Genomic DNA, 9,858 nt, shown 5'->3' with positions numbered 1-9,858 from the left:
ATAATCACGCCCTAGTCTTCCAGCATTTCTGTAAGCAGATGACATCTTCAGTTTTCTAGCTCTTGTAGCTTTTAACCTTGCAACATCAACGAGACATATGTCCAGGATTAGTTAAAAAGACTGTCAAATTCCTTTTCTCCTAATTCATCCATTTTCACTGTACTTGGTCCATTTATTTGAATGATTTCTTTCAGGATTCTCTGCTATTGCTCACTGGGGTGCTGTGCATTGTCCCCATGTTTTGTAGGCTGGTTAGGAGAGGGAGCTTGGGAAGGGTGTGCCACCATGGGGAGGTTGTGAGTCACAGGGATGCCTCCAGGGATGATCCCTTCCATGGCTGCAGGAAGTCCTCCCAGAGCCATGCCTACTATGCCCTGCAGATACCTGTATGTGGCACCATTGAGCTCAGGATGAATTGCTTGCTGGTTTATTACTGACCAAGGAGCTGATGTGACAAAGAATTCCTTGTTGATGCAATTTCTTAAGCTTTCTGGGATGCGACCTGTGATTGCTCTGCAGATCTCCGTGGCAGCTATCCCTCTCATCTCTAGTAATGCTTGTTCACTATACCGGGCCTTGTGGGAAGTACAGATGAGATTTTGTGCATCTTTCAAAGGACCCTGAACAAAGCTCATGCAATCAGGACTGCCTCTCAGACCTTGCCCTCCATGAGGGCCTAGGCCAGGCAACGGTGGGCTGCATTAACAAGGAATGCCGCTTGCCTCATCTGCTTTATAGTAAAGTCATTGATAAGGTGGCTGTGTGTTCCTTGAGATTGCAATGCAAGGAGACATAGTCCCTCTGATACAACAAGTCGTGCAGGGTGTAGATCTTCTGCCTGCCCGGGGACCACTCTATCCCATCCTGCAAGAAAGGATCATAAAATATAATGCTGAATCCAAAGGCCTTGGGCTTGATCAGCAACAGCCTACCCCTGCGACTGAAGCTGATGAGGCCCAGGGTCTCCTCAGGGATTCAAGCTGTTCTTGAGGCCACCTCATAGGTCTGTTGCACACTCTGTAACCGTGTGCCTTCCTGCAGTGCCCCTCAGGAATGTTTTTATAGGATCTCTGCAAAAATGAAAAGCCCACTTGATCTTGAAGGAAAATGCTAATGCACTTCCAGCCAGTATATTAACATACTGAGGAATTAAGATGTGTCCCAAATCTTGATCAGTTCAGCCCCAGAAACAATCACCTTTAGCTGCACAAAATCTCTTCAGCTTATTTGTACACAATAATGTCAGAAAAGTTTAGTGAGCACTGCTCTAATGAAGGAGCTGCAGACACAGCAACATGTAACAGGAAACAGTTTATTAGTCTACCCATTATCCACAACCAGCCCCCTTTACTATTTATGTAAAGAGCCATAAAAATAGCCACTTAAATGGCTATTTTGTCAGGGAAGGAGAAGGTGAACATGCCTATATGGTGAATGCTACCAGTTTCTAGTGGGTAGAAGCAGATACTGCTAAACATCTTACAATCAAAGGACAAAACCACCACAGGGAAGATTTAACTAATCCAATAGTGCTGAGGTTGAGAAAGCCTGCTCCAAGCCAAATGAAGTAAATTCTACCTGTAATATGGATTTCCACTCCCTGCAGCCTTTACCACCACCAACAGCAGCTACTCTGGTACCACTCCTGAGCCTGTTAGGATTTATCTTGGATTATCATGAGGCCACCAGTGAGATCAATGACCCTTACAGGAAATTCTTGCTGAATTCTACACTCTGAATTTCACCTTTATGTATATCAACAAAGCACCAACTGAAAATAAATAGATAAATAGAAGGAAGATCAGTAGAAAAAGATGAAGAAAAGGAGGGTGAAGAGGAGGAGAGAGAAGTACTAAGGAATGAAATGGAGCAAATTAAAGTTCATACATGTATGATTTATCAAAATAAATCCCACTATTACATGTCACTACAATGTACTAATATAAGCACTTTAAAAAAAAAAAAAGGCTGGAGTTGTGGCTCAGTGGTAGACAGCTTGCCTAGCATGCATGAGACACTGGGTTCAATCCCCAGCATCACATAAAAAAACTAAATAAACAAACAAACAAAAAGGAATGATTTCTTGTGGGAACAGTGGTATGTGCCTATAATCCCAGTGACTCAGGAGGCTGAGACAGGAGGACCACAAGTTTGAGGCCAGCCTCAGCAATATAGCAAGAACCTAAGCAACTTAGTGAGACCATGTCTCAAAATAAAAAATAAAAAAGGGCTGAGGATATAGCTCAGTGGTAAAGCACCCTTGAGTTCAATCCCCAGTACCAAAAAAAGGACTGATTTCTAAAATGGTGGTTAAAGAGAGACTGCATGGATGGAGATAGATGATAGATGATAGATAAGTAGAGAGAGAGATTGATTGATTGATTGATTGATTGATTGACTGATTGATTGGTTTGAAAAGCACTGGTATCACCTTCCTATAATCTCTTTTATTTCAGTACCTGCTCTTTTCACATAACTCAGAATAACATTGTTCTCCCTTCACAGCACTCTGTTGTCCGCAATGCCTGATCTGCCTGAAGTCAGCCTGGGCACTAACAGAGGAAGGGTCCTGTGGCAGCCACGTCTACACCAAGGCACTGCTGGCCTATGCATTTGCCTTGGCAGGTAACTATGACAAGAGCAAAGAAATACTGAACTCATTTGAGGACACTGTGAAAGAAGGTGAAAACATATGTTGTGATATTTCTCCCCACCCACTTCCCTGGATGGATAAGGACAAGAATATTGACTCCTGAAAAACAATCTTCCATTTTGATCTACTACTCTTTGAAAAGCTGAGATTTCTATGCAAGCTTATGCACTAGGAAATAAATGCTCCTTTTATACCCAAGCCTTCCCTGAAATCTTATTATACAGAGAACAAAAATCAATAAAAGTAAAATCACAAGAGAGTTCAGGTATTTCAATATCCCTTAACAGAAACAAATGTGGTTGACATGTTTACTTTTATTTATGATACATGAATACCTATCAGAATCAGTAAAAACTACTAAGAGCCATAGGAAAAGAACTATCATCCATAATGACAGCTTTCATATGTTACTATTTCTATTACAACTCTGAAATCAATTGATAGGTTTTTTTAATATTTATTTTTTAGTTTTAGGTGGATACAATATCTTTATTTTATTTTTATGTGGTGCTGAGGATTGAACCTAGTGCCTCATGCATGCTAAGCGAGCACTCTACCAGTGAGCTACAACCCCAGCCCCCAATTGATAGATTTTATATTTCACTTAAACTAAACACTAACATTCAACCTTATCTAACTCTCTTATCATGGGCCTACAATGAGATCTGTTTCCACTTTCTGTCCTAGGCCTGAATTGTATCTTTTCATTGCAATTAGACAAAAAATGTCGGAACAACAAAAGTCAGAGGTCAATCAATAGGATTTCCCCCATCAAATACAATGCTAACAGCATTTGATCATTTACTTGCATTTCTTCTTTTCCCTTACTCCCACCAGGATGTGTTGCCTTGCCAAAGGCCCCAAAGCAATGGGCCAACCAACTGTGGACCAAAACCACACAACTGTGAACCAAAATAAACAGTTAATCTTTTGAAGTTGATTATCCCAAGTATTTTTCCACAATATCAGAAAGCTGATTAACACATCTTCCCTCACTGTAGTCTGATTTGGGGAAAAGGCATATTCAAATCTTGAGTAGTACTGGTCATAGTCTACCATTCCCACATGCCTCAGTGGCTCTACATGATTGCAGTAGATCCCTGTCATAAACTCACCCAGGGTCTCTGAGATGTCTTTCCTGCTTCCTTCCTCTGCCCTATTTTCTCTTTTCTCTGATCCCACACCCATTTTTCTTTCTGCAAACAAATCTCTCTTTTTGCATTTAGGCTCCTCTGAAATCTGAAATCTCAAAAGAAGAGACAACTTTCCCCGTCCCCATAGTGAAGTCGTACAGGGAAGTAGTGAAGGGTGCAGACTCTGGAGCCAAAATGCCCAGGTTCATTTCTTGCCTCCTGAATCACTTGGAGCTTGGAGAGATTGCAGACTTTTTCTAAGCCTTTTTTTTTTTTAATTAAAAATTTGATTACATAACACCAACAAAATGCTAAGAACGGTGCCTAGCAGATGGTAGACATTTAGTGTTACTGGGTTTTTGTGTGTGTTTTTTTTCAATAAGAGTTAAGTGAAACTTTATCTCTTTTTTTTTCTACAGTTTCTTGTACCTTCAGAAACCTTGCTTCTATACTTTCTTATCCCTTTCCCACTAGACTAGACTTTGTCGCACATGGAATTGATAACCCAAAGTCATACAAATTGTTAGTAGCATAAAAATGTGATATAGGATCCAACTTGACCTTTCTATCAATGACTATTTACTTGTCACTATATCATTTATTGAATAACACAGTGTTTCTGAACTATTTTGAAATGCTGCCTATATCATGTATTAAGTTCCTTGATGTATGTGGGCTGATTTATTGCTTTCTAATATGTTCCATTTATTAGCATGCTTATTCATGTATTAAATTATCCTATTTAAGTTATTATTACTTTACAGTATATTTTAACACCAATAGAACTATCCAATACTTTTCTTTATTAGAATTTTCTTAAAATTATTTTTGCTCATTAATTTTTCTATGTGTATTTAATTAATTACACAAGGTTAAATGTTAAAATATATTGCTATAGTTTGGATCTGAAATGCCCCCCAAAAGGTCTATGTATTCAAGGCTTAGTCCCCAACATGGGAGATGGTGGGGCCTAGTGGGTGGTATTCCACCCATTGGAGGTGTCTCCTTAAAAGAGGTAGTGGGCCCTTCTTCTCCCACTCTTTTTCACTTCACAGCATTCTGTTCTACAACACATTTCTGCCATGATATGTTCCCTCACCACAGTCCCAAAGCAAATGTGATCTGTTTCCACTTTCTGTCCTAGGCCTGAATTGTATCTTTTCATTGCAATTAGACAAAAAATGTCAGAACAACAAAAGTCAGAGGTCAATCAATACGGGCCAATTGAACATGGACTAAAACCTATAAAACTGTGAGCCAAAATCAACCCTTCCTCTTTATAAACTGGTTATCTCAGGAATTTGTTGCAGTAACAGAAAGCTGATTAACACATGATGATGGTATTTATCTATATTAGTATCAAAAGTGAGCTTAGATTAGTTGAGAATGATTTATTAAAAGTCTTTTTTTAAAGTCTGCATTTTATCCTATAAGTAATTGGAAGTCAATGGAATTTTTTAAAAACTTGACAGTGGCATATTGAGATTTGTTTGGGGATAGTAACAAGTAGAAAAAGTAAGTTATAGTGGGGGAAACAGGTGGAAAGGACAATAGTTTTATTTCTCATGAAAATTTTGACTGGAAATGGGTTATAAGCATATCCTACTTTTTAAAACTGTTTTTTTTTCTATTTTTCACTTAGGGAAAGTCAAAGTGCTTTACTCCAATATAACAAGTTCTAGACCAAAATGAAAGTCTGCTAACAGATTTTTATGATTTGGAGCTACTATAGATAACAGGTTCATCTTCCTATGTAATTTTTTCTGAAATCCATTAAAAAAAAACATAATTAACAGTAGGCAACAAGTCAGTTTCTGCAGAGTAATTACACATTTTGATTTGATAAAGAATGGAGACTACTAAAAAAGGTAAGATGTGAGCTGGGGTTGTGGCTTAGCAGTAGAGCGCTTGCCTGGCATGTGTGAGGCCCTGGGTTCAATCCTCAGCAACATATAAAAATAAATATATAAAATAAAGGTATTGTGTCCAACTACAACTAAAAAATAAATATTGTTTTTTTTTTAAAAAGTTGACTAGTGGGATTTGAGATAACATATGAAAAAAAAGAGATACATATAACATATTCTAGATTCATTCCTCAGATATTTTGCATTATTATTTTTTTAAAAAATTTTAATGTGTACCCCCTACCTTTATCCCTGTTCTGATAGCAGCTCTGACACTTTTCTTAATGTGCAATAATGAAAGGCAACCACATGGTGGCAGCAAAGGTTAAAAATTATTAGTATTGCTACTTAATTAAAAATCTTTAAATAAGTTTAGCAAAAAGGAGAAGAATAAAATAATTATGGAAAACTAAAATGACAAAATCACAAAATAAGGAAACTAGCATACTATTCTTGATATTTAAGAATAATCCTCTTGACTTGCTCCACTTTCCAATCCCACTAGGGCAGCAATCCCACTTTCCCGAGCAGACCCACAGGGACAGAAATATCACCTTTCACATCCATTAGAACAATGGTCCTGTCCCATACCCATGCTGAGTAGAGGTCAGCACCCCAGGGTTCCAGGGAGCCCCATAACCATGACTATGGGCAGAGATTATCCAGACTGTTGAAATTGAAGCAATGGCCTTTTGAAGCCAGGCCTTGTGTCTCTTCTTAGAAGGACTCTAATCCAGGCCAGGCATGGGGGTGCTCACCTGTATCCCAGTGGCTCAGGAGGCTGAGGCAGGAGGATTGAGAGTTCAAAGACAGCCTCAGCAAAAGCGAGGTACTAAGCAACTCAGTGAGACCCTGTCTCTAAATAAAATATTAAAAAAAGGGCTGGGGATGTGGCTCAGTGGTTGAGTGCCCCTGGGTTCAATCCCCACTATCCAAAACAAAAAGGACATTAATCCCATTCACGGGGGATCCATCCTCATGACCTAAGTACTTCCCAAAGGCACCACCTCCAAATAGCACCACATTGGGAATTGGGTTTTAACATGTAAATTTTGAGAGGTTACAAACATTCAACACATAGCAGTCTGATTAATATAAGGAACAGCAGAATCAAGCCAGTACAGTGGTGCCTACCTGTAATCCCAGACACTCAGGAGTTTGAAGCAGGAGGATCACAATTTCAAGGCCAGACTGGGAAATTTAGTAAGACCCTGTATGAAATTTAAAAGGGTGAGAGTGTAGCTCAGTGTTATAATATCCAAGTACTTGGGGGAAAAAAAAAAGCAGAGTCAAATAGCCATCAGAATAGTCTGACCTCCAGACCTATGGCATTGGGAATTTCATCACAGTTCTCTAAGATGTAAAATAAATAGGAATACCACTAACTTCTTACTTGATCAAGATAGACATGTTATAGATCAAGTGAACAAAAGTCTAGGCTATATGATAAAAACAGGATCATGGCACTTCAAACAATCCCCAGACTTGATCTAGATCCAGAGCCCATTGAATGAATAGGAAGTTGGGTCCTCTTGAGTTAAGACCTTGAAATGGTACCAAATACTTATACAGTTAATCCTTCTCCCAGCTGTCTAAAAAAGCACCTAAGACCTTTGACCAAGGTAACTATTTGTTGAAGAAAAGGAAATAATTAGAGCTTGGGGGACTATTAAACATTAGTCTGAGAGCACACTAATTCCAGAAGACCCAAAACATCTACAGTCCATCAGTCAGAATATGGGCAAATGGAAGTCAAGTGAGAAATTTCAGTCTAGTTCTAACTCCCAGTATACCCAATGAGTCCTGAACCCATCTTATGGTTATTTCCTGTTACCTAGGCCATAATTAAATAGACACACATGGCTGGAATTGGCTCCCTAACTTGTAGAGTGAAAGCTGTTATGCTGGTAAAGACCAAATGAAGCTGCTAGAACTGCATTTACCCAAGAAAATAGTAAACCAAAAGCAATACCATATTCCTAAAGGGATTGTGGAGATTAATATGACCACCAATGACTTGAAGGATTCAGGGGTGGTCATTCCCACCACATTCCCATCAACTTGTCTGTTGACCCTGTTTAGAAGAAAGATAGATCTTAGAGAATGACAGTGGATTATCACATGCTTAATTGGGTAACTGCTGTATCAGACATGGTTTTATTACTTGAGCAAATTAACATATACTCACTTTCCATACTTGTTAGTAAAAACCACCAAAAGCAGTTTGCTTTCATTTGGCAAGACCATGAATATACTGGTCTAACTCAGGGACATTTCTATTGTCCAGATCTGTGTTATAATTTGACTCACTGTGATTTCATTTTTTTTTTTCGTGTGTGTGTGTATGTGTTTGTGGGTGTGTGTGTGTGTGTTTATGGTGGTGGTACTGGAGATGGAATCTAGGGGCACTCTAACCCTGAGCTATATCCCCAGGCTTTTAATTTTGAGACAGGATATCACAAAGCTGCCCAAGCTGTCCTCAAACTTGCAATCCTCCTGCCTCAGCCTCCCAAGTAGCTAGAATTGCAGGTATGCATGAGCCACCATGCCCTACATGTTCATAGGAATCTTGTCCCTCTTTCCCTTTTCCCTTTTACAAGATATTACACTGGTTCATTACATTGATGACATTATGCTTATTAGACTTGGGGAGCAAAAAGTAGCAACTACTGTAGACATAATGGCAAGATAGTTGCATGTCAAAGAGTGAAAAATTAATCCAACAAAAATTTGAAGAACTATCCAAGCAAAATTTCTAGGAGTCCACTGGTATGGGTTTATGTTGAAATATTTCTCCTAAAGTGTTTTAGTCCATTTGAGCTACTGTAAAAAATTACTAGAAATTGGGTGTCAAAAACAAGATCTAGGTGCTGATAGATTCAGTGTCTGGTAAGAGCCCCCTCCCTAGTTTATTAGACGGTCATCTTTTGCTATGTCCCACATGGTAGAAAGAACAAGGGAGCTCTCCAGTGTCCCTTTTCTAAGGACCTAGTCCCATTTGTGAGGAATGACTTAATCACTGCCCAAAGTTCTCACCTACAAATACCATCACTTTGGGAGATGGGATTTAATGTGTGAAATTTGAAAGGAAATAAATATTCAGTCTATAGTATAAGATGAGGGATAAGTTCCAGGATTTGGTTGTGGCCCCTTTCACAACCAAATAGAAGACACAATATCAGGGGATTCCTTTGGATTTGAGAGACAACATAATCTATAATTTGTTATACCAGCCCATTTGCTGAAGGACCCAAAAAACTGCTAGTTTAAAAAGAAGGCTCTGAATCAGGCCCAAGATGCTCTGCTACTTGGGCTATACAATCCAGTAGATCCAATGGTGTTTGACATGTCAGTGTTCAATAGGGATGCTGCTTGGAGCCTTTAGCTAAGTAATTTGCAGAGCCAACCCTTAGAATGTTGGAGCAATTCTCTGCCATCCTCCATGGATAACTGCTCTCTCATCAAGAAACAGCTGTTGGCCGTAAACAGTTTTAGCAGAGACTAAACACTTAACCATGAGCCATCAAGTTACCATGCTACCTGAGCAGCCCATCATATACTGGGTGTTATCCCATTCACTAAACCATTAAGTTGGATGTGTACAGCAAGACTCCAATGTCCAAGGAAAATAATATGTATTTGATAAAGTCCAAGCAGACCTCAAAGACATAAGTAAGTTTCATGAAGAAGCGTCCCAAATACCCACAGTGCCCACTCTTGCTACACTCTGGTCTTTCTCTATCTCTCTTTCTCAGCTTGTACTGAGTAAAGCAGATTGGCCTCCCCAATGTGGGTGTGCATTATCCAGTCCAATGAGGGCCTGAACAGAAGGAAAAAAGGCACAGAAAAGAGATCAAGATCTCTCTCTCTCTCTCTCTCTCTCTCTCTCTCATCCCCCAACCCCACAACTGATCGATCTGAGACATCAATCTTCTCATGCCCTCAGACCATTGACCCTTGGTTCTCAGGTCTTCAGACTCAGACTGAAACTAGCTTTGATAGGTTTTCAACTTGCAGATGAAGGTCATGGGATAGCTCAGCCTCCATAGTTGCACAAGTCAATTCCTTATACTTAATTAATAGGTAGATGATAGATAGATAGATAGATAGATAGATCCTATTGCCGCAGTCCGGCTGCAGCAAACTAACGGGGGGGGGGGGGGGG

At 39.5% G+C, this 9,858-nt stretch overlaps 1 pseudogene; it reads right to left on the bottom strand.

Annotated features, from left to right (window-relative positions):
• Positions 1-203: 203 nt before the first annotated feature.
• Positions 204-7,888, bottom strand: LOC107159911 (annotated as a pseudogene).
• Between the last annotated feature and the right edge of the window lie 1,970 nt (positions 7,889-9,858).

This window comes from Marmota marmota, unplaced genomic scaffold, assembly GCF_001458135.2.
Source record: "Marmota marmota marmota unplaced genomic scaffold, marMar, whole genome shotgun sequence".
NCBI lineage: Eukaryota > Metazoa > Chordata > Mammalia > Rodentia > Sciuridae > Marmota > Marmota marmota.
Note: the sequence above shows the minus strand (reverse complement) of the source record. Positions and strands in the feature narration are given on the sequence as shown.